At 35.6% G+C, this 8,230-nt stretch overlaps 1 protein-coding gene across 10 annotated transcripts in view; it reads right to left on the reverse strand.

Annotated features, from left to right (window-relative positions):
- BMPR1B (bone morphogenetic protein receptor, type IB) overlaps positions 1-8,230 on the reverse strand; it is a 219,215-nt gene that overhangs the window by 61,803 nt on the left and 149,182 nt on the right. The gene's annotated exons all lie outside the window — the stretch shown is intronic.

Below are 8,230 nucleotides of genomic sequence, written 5' to 3' on the forward strand. Positions count from 1 at the left end.
AAGAGTCTCTTGTAAAATGAGATCCAGGTGCAAAACTCAGCAACAGATCTGACAGTCTCCTCTCACACTCTCCATCCACCCGCAGGAGAATCCACGTGACAAAGAAAGAAAACCAAAACAAGGCTCTTTCGCAAGAGCCACGTGTCAGTGTTCAGCGCGGAGCTCTAACGGGACGAGCCCCTTCATCTCTCTGTATGGCAACACCTCGCAGCTTCCGTACCACGTAGGTTCAGATGAAGGGAAAAACCACCTACTGTTGGGACTAGATAATCTAGGGACCATCGATGGCGTGTTTTATAGCGCGACACCAACATTCGCCAGGAGCCGACATCGATTGGCCAGCGGGATGCATTGACCCCTTTAAGGAAGTCTATTAACTTCACAAGCTAACGTCTGAGCCTCTAGTTTAGCTCTTAGGCAAAGAAATAGTTTAAACGATCCATTTGGAAGCTTAAAAGGATCTTTGAAGCTGAAGTTGCTCCTCTTAAAACGAAGGCGGACTTGCCGCTTCGGAGGCTTGGGGCGCCGACGCCACCAGTGACGGCCAACGGTGTCCCCACAGGAGCCTCCGTGGCACAGCCGCCCAGGCCTGCGCGCCCCGGCACTACATTTTGGCAGCAGCATCGTTAGACATTTATCACATAATATGAACACGCCAGCTTCTACGACGTGGGCTCCCTCCGGGACGCTCGGGGGCTACAGAGTCACTGTGATCGCGTAACCGTATTGCACAGTTTATAAAAAACATAAATACTGGCTATTCTAGATTTAAATACAAAATACATGTCCTATAGCTTTAAATCTAAAAAAAAAAATCACAAAGCCAGCATTTAAACCTAGGTTATTTGGCCCCTAAAACTCTCTTTCCAGCAGTCTCTTTACTTAGGAGTCTGTATTTTAGGTATAATATGTATTTTTTAAACAAATTATTTGAAACATTTAACCTGAAAAACTGGGTAGGAAGATGAAAACTTATCATTAAGATACATTTCAAAAGATACATCTTCCCCATCAGTTTATGCAAAAGTTACTCATGCAAATGCTACTCATATTAGTATCAATGAGTCTACATTTTGATGGAAGACACTCCAGTTGACATGATCTCTACAGTCAGATATTCTGGGGTCAAAATTAGGCTTTGCGATGTATCAGTTAGTTGACCTCGGACGACTTTATAAATAATCTCATTGTGTCTCATTTCCTTACCTTTAAGACGAAGATACTTACAAGCACCTACCTCATGTCAAGAGTTTAGAATATATATGTTACATAGTAATACTTAATAAATGTTAGTTGATATTATATAAAACAATTTTTTTCACATTTTAAATAGTGAGACAATGTTTCATTATGTAACATAGTTTCCTTATTTTCCTTCTTCACTACCACTGCTTCTGGAAAGAAATTATGTCTGAGAAGGACGCACGCATTAATCAATATTTTATGTTTCTAGACATTGGGGTAAAAGAAGGACGCACGCATTAATCAATATTGTATGTTTCTAGACATTGGGGTAAAAGCTTTCAACATGCAATATCACTGCACAAATTGTCACCCTGAGCAATGTTTGATTTTAAATCTCTCTCAGCACATGCAGCTGGCCTTTAATTAAATCAAATTTCAACAAAAATATTATCTAACAGATTGTAAGGCTAAAGAAATAAAATTCTAGGCCTAAGTGCAATATACAAAATAGAAGTGAACAGTGTGCGTGTGTTATTTTTAAAAACTGCAAATAGATGCCTTCAGCCATTGGTATAGCAGAGAATGAGAAATTTAGAAAAAGATCTGTGGTGATTTTTCCTGATTTTCTGTATATTAAGCTAATTAATTGAATTCTGGTTCTCAATACTACTAATGTTATGGCCTGAATTACCTCAAAGTAATACAAAGTGATGCAAATGAGATATTTTCAGTTTATACCAGACCCCATGTCTTCGAAGTTATAAACAAAATAGTAAAATTTCATTTATTGTGAATATGCCTACTTAAAATATGTAATGGGTACCTATCCTGTTCCAGGCATAGCCTGTAAGTAGAATAAACTAAACATACACTGAATTAACCATTTGGTGAGAAAAGTTATTAAATGAAATGTTTACATAGGATGGTCTATATTAGAAAGGAAATATCCTCATACTATTGGAAATAAGATGTTGATTTGTAAGAAACACTTTAAAGAAGTCACAATTAAAATTTATTTAAATTAAAGAATGATATAAGATTCAGCTATGAGATTTTAAAGGAGTCACAATTAAAATTTAAATTAAAGAATGATATAAGATTCAGCTATGAGAAAATTCTTTGCAATATTGCTTAAAACAACCTGTTTAAAACAGGAGATAAGTTAGATCTCTAAAATGAGATTCCTATGAAACAATTAAAATGTTGCTATAGAAGTATATTTATTGACAAGAAAGACTATTAAAATGTAATTTTTGTTGAAAAGGGTAGATTTACAGGGTCCTGTCCTTTTGAACAAAAATTTTATTTTTATACAGCAAAAGGGGCTAAAAAAGAAACCTACAATGTAAAAGAGATAAAGAGAAGATACTAGCAATAAAAATCTAGAAAGCAGAAACTGATTTTTTTTATCCTCACCCAAAAAAATGTTTATTGATTTTAGAGAGAGAGGAAGAGAGAGAGAGAAACATCGATCAGTTGCCTCCCTAAGTGCCCCAACTAGATCGAACCTGCAACCTAGGTATGTGCCCGGAATGGGAATTGAACCCATAAGCTTTTGGTGTACAGGATGATGCTCCAACTAACTGAACCACCGAACCAGGGCCAGAAATTAATTTAACAAAGCCCAAAATGCTGATCTTCTAAGACAAAGGTGGAAAAAAGCCAAGAGTCAAAATAATTTTACCACCCAACTCAGAAGTCTCCAAACTGGTACCACAAATTAGTTTTGGAAGTGAGAGAGAAGGGAGTATTGAAAACAGGAGGAAGCTTAAATCTATTTTAGAAGTTGTTAGAACTTCAGCTATCTTGTGCAGTCCTTAGAGCAGGGGTGGGCAAACTTTTTGACTCGAGGGCCACAATGGGTTCTTAAACTGGACCGGAGGGCCGGAACAAAAGCATGGATGGAGTGTTTGTGTGAACTAATATAAATTCAAAGTAAACATCATTACATAAAAGGGTACGGTCTTTTTTTTTTTTTAGTTTTATTCATTTCAAACGGGCTGGATCCGGCCCGCGGGCCGTAGTTTGCCCACGGCTGCCTTAGAGGCTAGTAACCTTCCTCCCCCACCCCTGCAGAAGACTGGACAGGTGAACCTGATATATACATCACAGAGATGCAAAAGAAACCATCAACAAAATGAAAAGGGAGCCCACTGTGTGGTAATGTATTTGTCAATCATCTGATACATGGTTAATTTCCAAAATATATAAAGAACTCATACAACTTGACAAAAGGAAGTCAAACAATCCAATTAAAAAATGGGCAAAGGACCTCTATAGACACTTCTCCAAACAGGACATACAGATGGCCAAAAGACATATAAAAAATGCCCAAAGTCATTAATCAGCAGAGAGATTAAATTTAAACAATAATGAGGTATCAAACATCTCATACCCACCAGAATGGCTACCATCAACAAATCAACAAATGACAAGGATGTGGAGAAAAGGGAACCCTAATACACTGCTGGTGGGAATGCAAGCTGGTGCAGCCACTACGAAAAACAGTATAAAATTTCCTCAAAAAATAAAAAATGGAACTGACATTTGATCCAGTGATCCCCACTCTCAGGAATCTATCCTAAGAATCTTGAAACATCAGCCAGAAAGAATATATGCAGCACTATTTATAATAGCTGAGATCTGGAAACAGCCCAAGTGCCCATCAGTAGATGAGTGGATAAAAAAGCGGTGGTACATTTACATAATGGAATACAATGCAGCTGTGAAAATGGAGTTTCTCTTACCCTTGAGACAGCATGGAGGGACCTGGAGAGTATTATGCTAAGTGAAACAAGCCAGTCAGAGAAAGGCAAGTATCACATGATCTCACGCATGTGTGGAATCTAATGAACAAAATAAACTGATGAATAAAACAGATCCAGAGACATAGAAGCATGGAACAGACTGTCGAATCTCAGAGGGAAATGGGGAGGTTTGGAGGAGGAAGAGGTTAACCAAAGAACTTAAGTGCATATATGCATAATCCATGGACACAGACAATAGTGTGGTGAGAGGAGGTGCGGGGTGGAAGGGGTCAATGGGGGAAAAAGGGGGACATCTGTAATACTTTCAATGATAAAGATACATTTTAAAAAAAGACAAAACACATCAGCTAAGACATGAAAAAGGCAATCAAATGCTTGACAAAGAATAATCATTTTATAAAGATATGAATTCAGTCTGATAATAGTGATGCTGAAGTAAGAGCTAGAAGGAAAGACAAAGATATGTATTTATGATTATGGTGAATATCCAGATGAAGAATGGAGTAGCAGTAATGAAGATATATCCCAAATATCAAATGTCCAATTATCAAAATGTATTTTTCACATTTTATTATATTTTTAGTGTCCTTCCATTTGAAACACAACAAAGGCAGACTTTAATAGATAAAAAGCTTTGATTTAGTAAGCTCACTAAGATAATGTAAGGTCTTTATTAATTCTCATGCTACTTAATTTTATGTTACATTTTATAGAAAAGCTAATCATAGAAACAATTGGAAGATGACTAACCATTAAAGAAACATTAAGTGTAATTTAGTACATTTTATTTTCTAAACTAGTAAGTTAAATCTTTAAAAGATTTTTCCACCAAGGAAAGCTAAAGAGTGAATGGCTTCTATTTAATTAAATTGAACAGAATTTCAACAAAATTGATTATTTCTTCCCAATAGCACTCTGGGCAATTACGGCTTTTTAAATATTTAATAATAGAATTAAATTATAAATAAAGCTGACAGGAAAACGTAAAGGAAAAATACTGAGAAAAGTCAGACTTTGTAGAAATTTCTACGGAATAAATCCTATACTGAATGAGTCACTCTTTAGGAGCTCATTGCATATTTCACCTTCCTTCTCTCTCCTCCCTCACTCCTCTTCTCTTTCTCATGACCAATCTTGAGTCCCATAGTGTGAATCCAGACATTTCAGATGCATCCTGTTTAGATTAGCTGGTTACATTATAACCCAGGGAGTTAACTATCCAAATTACTAAGATAATACAAAGTAGGGCATGTGGAAGCCAATGTAAATTGGTTCTCGTTTTTCAAAGGACCACTAGTCTTTTAGGGATAAATGAACCACAAAATCACTTCCAGACATGTGTGCTTATCTGTGTGTGTACTCTTAATGAATCACAACTAAATTATATTACTTAGGACTTCCATATATAAGAGATTTATAGATTTCTAGGCAAATTAATCAAACTTCATGAAATAACCTAATAATTAGCCTGCAATAATATGACTTTCGTTCAATTACAAAGGTTAAATAGAAAGTTATTTTTCTTGAATCTTGAATATCTTCTCTGGGATATATGTTATAGTTCTATACATGTTTTCAGCTGCTTTGTGTATAGTTATATGAAGTTTTGAATGGCATCTCTTCTTGCATAAGTTAGGAAATAAGGCAGAGTTTCTTTAAACTACTTATTTGGAATTAGTGGACAATTATTAGCTAGAAACCTGGTATAAACAATAAAATAACTATTTTTGATGTATAAACTTAATAAATAAGTTTATTTTTAAAATATTCCTATATATTTTATGATATTATGAACTCTTCCATATGATTTTTACAAAAGAAAATGGAACAAGATATTTTTTTCAGAAAAATCAGAGACAAAACAAAAGTGAAATGCTAAAAAAAATGTACAATTCTACTACAACTCTACAACAAATAAATTTTAAATTCTATATTCATCCATTAGATCCTAAAATGTTTTGGCTATATTTAATTTTGATTATTTTTTTCTCAGTAACATTTTTATCACTGCAAATATACCATAAGTGAGACATTTTTAGTTTTTATATGTCATAGTGAAGAGAACATCAGAATCCATTGTCAACATTAAAATACATAGAGAGCAATCTTTATGAACAACAAAGGTAATTCAAGGAAAATTAAATATCAATACACAATATGCTTAGAAATGAATTTGAGTTATCAAAATTCATTTAAAAATGACATTATTATTTTGTGCCACAGGATCTACTTAGTAATTGTTTTCCTTCATTTTCTTTTTTGTTTATTTTTTAGCTCTCTGAATATATAAAAAAGTAATAAAATTTTGTGTCTTCACTGTTCTATCCCCTCTACACCAGAGGGCAGGCAAGGAGCAAGAAGAGAAATTGCAATTCTTATCACACTAGTTTGCACTTAAGTATTTTTGGTAAAAAGATGAATGGAAGAAAATTTTGAAAGTCCCAGACTGGTCAGCAATGCTTTGGGAATGATCCTTTCTACCCCTAGCTATCATGTATGATAATAAATGACACAAAGCAATGCCTATTTCCTTTCTTAACTAAAACTGGTTTAAATACATTTGTTAAAAACAAGAGTCTATAATAAACAGGAATAAAACTTAAATCAGAGCTTAAAAATAATGTTAATTTTAAAAATAACTTTTAGTGATCTTAAATAAGAACACTTAATAGATAACTAATTTTTATTTTATCACTTAAATCTTGAATCATTTCACTCAATTTGATGATTTAATTTACTGTCTATTAAGCTTCCTCAATTTTCATTGCTTAACCTGTTTTTATTTTATTAACACATTTTCAAATAAATTTTTATGTTGTTTGTAATAAAATTATATATACACACACACACACACACACACACACATATAAACAACATGAAACCCAATGATTACTACAAACTTAGGATATGTGCCTAATTCTTTTGAAAAGTAACAAAATATAAATACAATTTTGATTCAAAAATACCAAAGCAAAATCACATCCTATATAATAATCCTATGTAATAAAAGAGTAATATGCAAATTGACCCTAATGGAAGACCGACAGGTCACCATGACATGCACTAACCACCAGAGGGCAAATGATCAATGCAGGAGCTGCCCCCTGGTGGTCAGTGTGCTCCCACAGGGGGATCTCTGTTCAGCCACAAGCCAAGCCTCTCCCACCTCCTTGGCAGCACTAAAGATGTCCGACTGATGACTTAGACCCGCTGCCATCAGTCGGACATCCCCCAAGGGCTCCCGGGCTGCCAGAGGGATGTCCCAAGGGCTCTCAGGCTGCCAGAGGGATGTCTGACTGCCAGCTTAGGCCCGCAGGTGGACATCCCCTGAGGAGTCCTGGACTGCGAGAGGGCGCAGGCTGTGCTGAGGGACACCCCCCTCCCTCAAAGTGCACAAATTTTCATGCACCGGGCCTCTAGTATATTATAAGGGAAGGGTATACTTTCTTATTATTAACTGTGATGTTATCTGCATGGAAATATTTCTTCTTCAAGATTTTCAGGAGTCAGAGGAAAGAGGGACAAGGGAAGGTGAAGGGGGATGAAATGTTGGGTGAGAAACCAGTATCAGGTGTGTTCACCGAGCAGTGGATGCAGACTTGACCAGGATAGAGTATAAAACAGACAGAACAGTTCAAACCCTGTTCAGCTACTTCCCTGCTCTGTGGCCTAAGCAAGTCACTTAACCTTCCTTACAGAGGATGTGGAGAGTGGCAGCACTCATCTGTTTGCTGTGAAAACTGAATGAGATAGTCCAAGAAAAGCACCTACTATGTTCCTTGCACATAGTAAGAGTGAATCATTGTTTTTTGGGCAGCAGAAACTTGCTATTCCTATTTTTGTTTGTTTAATTCTTCAGATTTTTCTCTTTTCCTATTTTATTTTATTTTTTGTTCCTCTGGTCCCTGCTCACTCATCTATATATATAAAAGGCTAAGTGACCGACCGTACATCAGTCCTACCACCCAACCGACTGGCCGGCTGGCACACATAACGCACACTGGCAATTTAAAAATAAACGTTGACTCGTGCATGCGCAATATATATATAGCTCTCAGAATGGATACTACTGAAATCCTCCGTGAAATGATTTGTAACGAATCTATTATTGAAGCTACCTTTGGAAATAGTATATCTATAGATAATATTAAAAATATATCTAAACATGCAATTCTTTGTCCTAAAAATGAGCATGTTCATAAATTAAATAAAGAAATTTTGGATATACTCGATGGAGATTTTCACATCTATTTGAGTGATGATTCCATCAATTCAAT

Source organism: Myotis brandtii, unplaced genomic scaffold (assembly GCF_000412655.1).
Source record: "Myotis brandtii unplaced genomic scaffold, ASM41265v1 scaffold645, whole genome shotgun sequence".
NCBI lineage: Eukaryota > Metazoa > Chordata > Mammalia > Chiroptera > Vespertilionidae > Myotis > Myotis brandtii.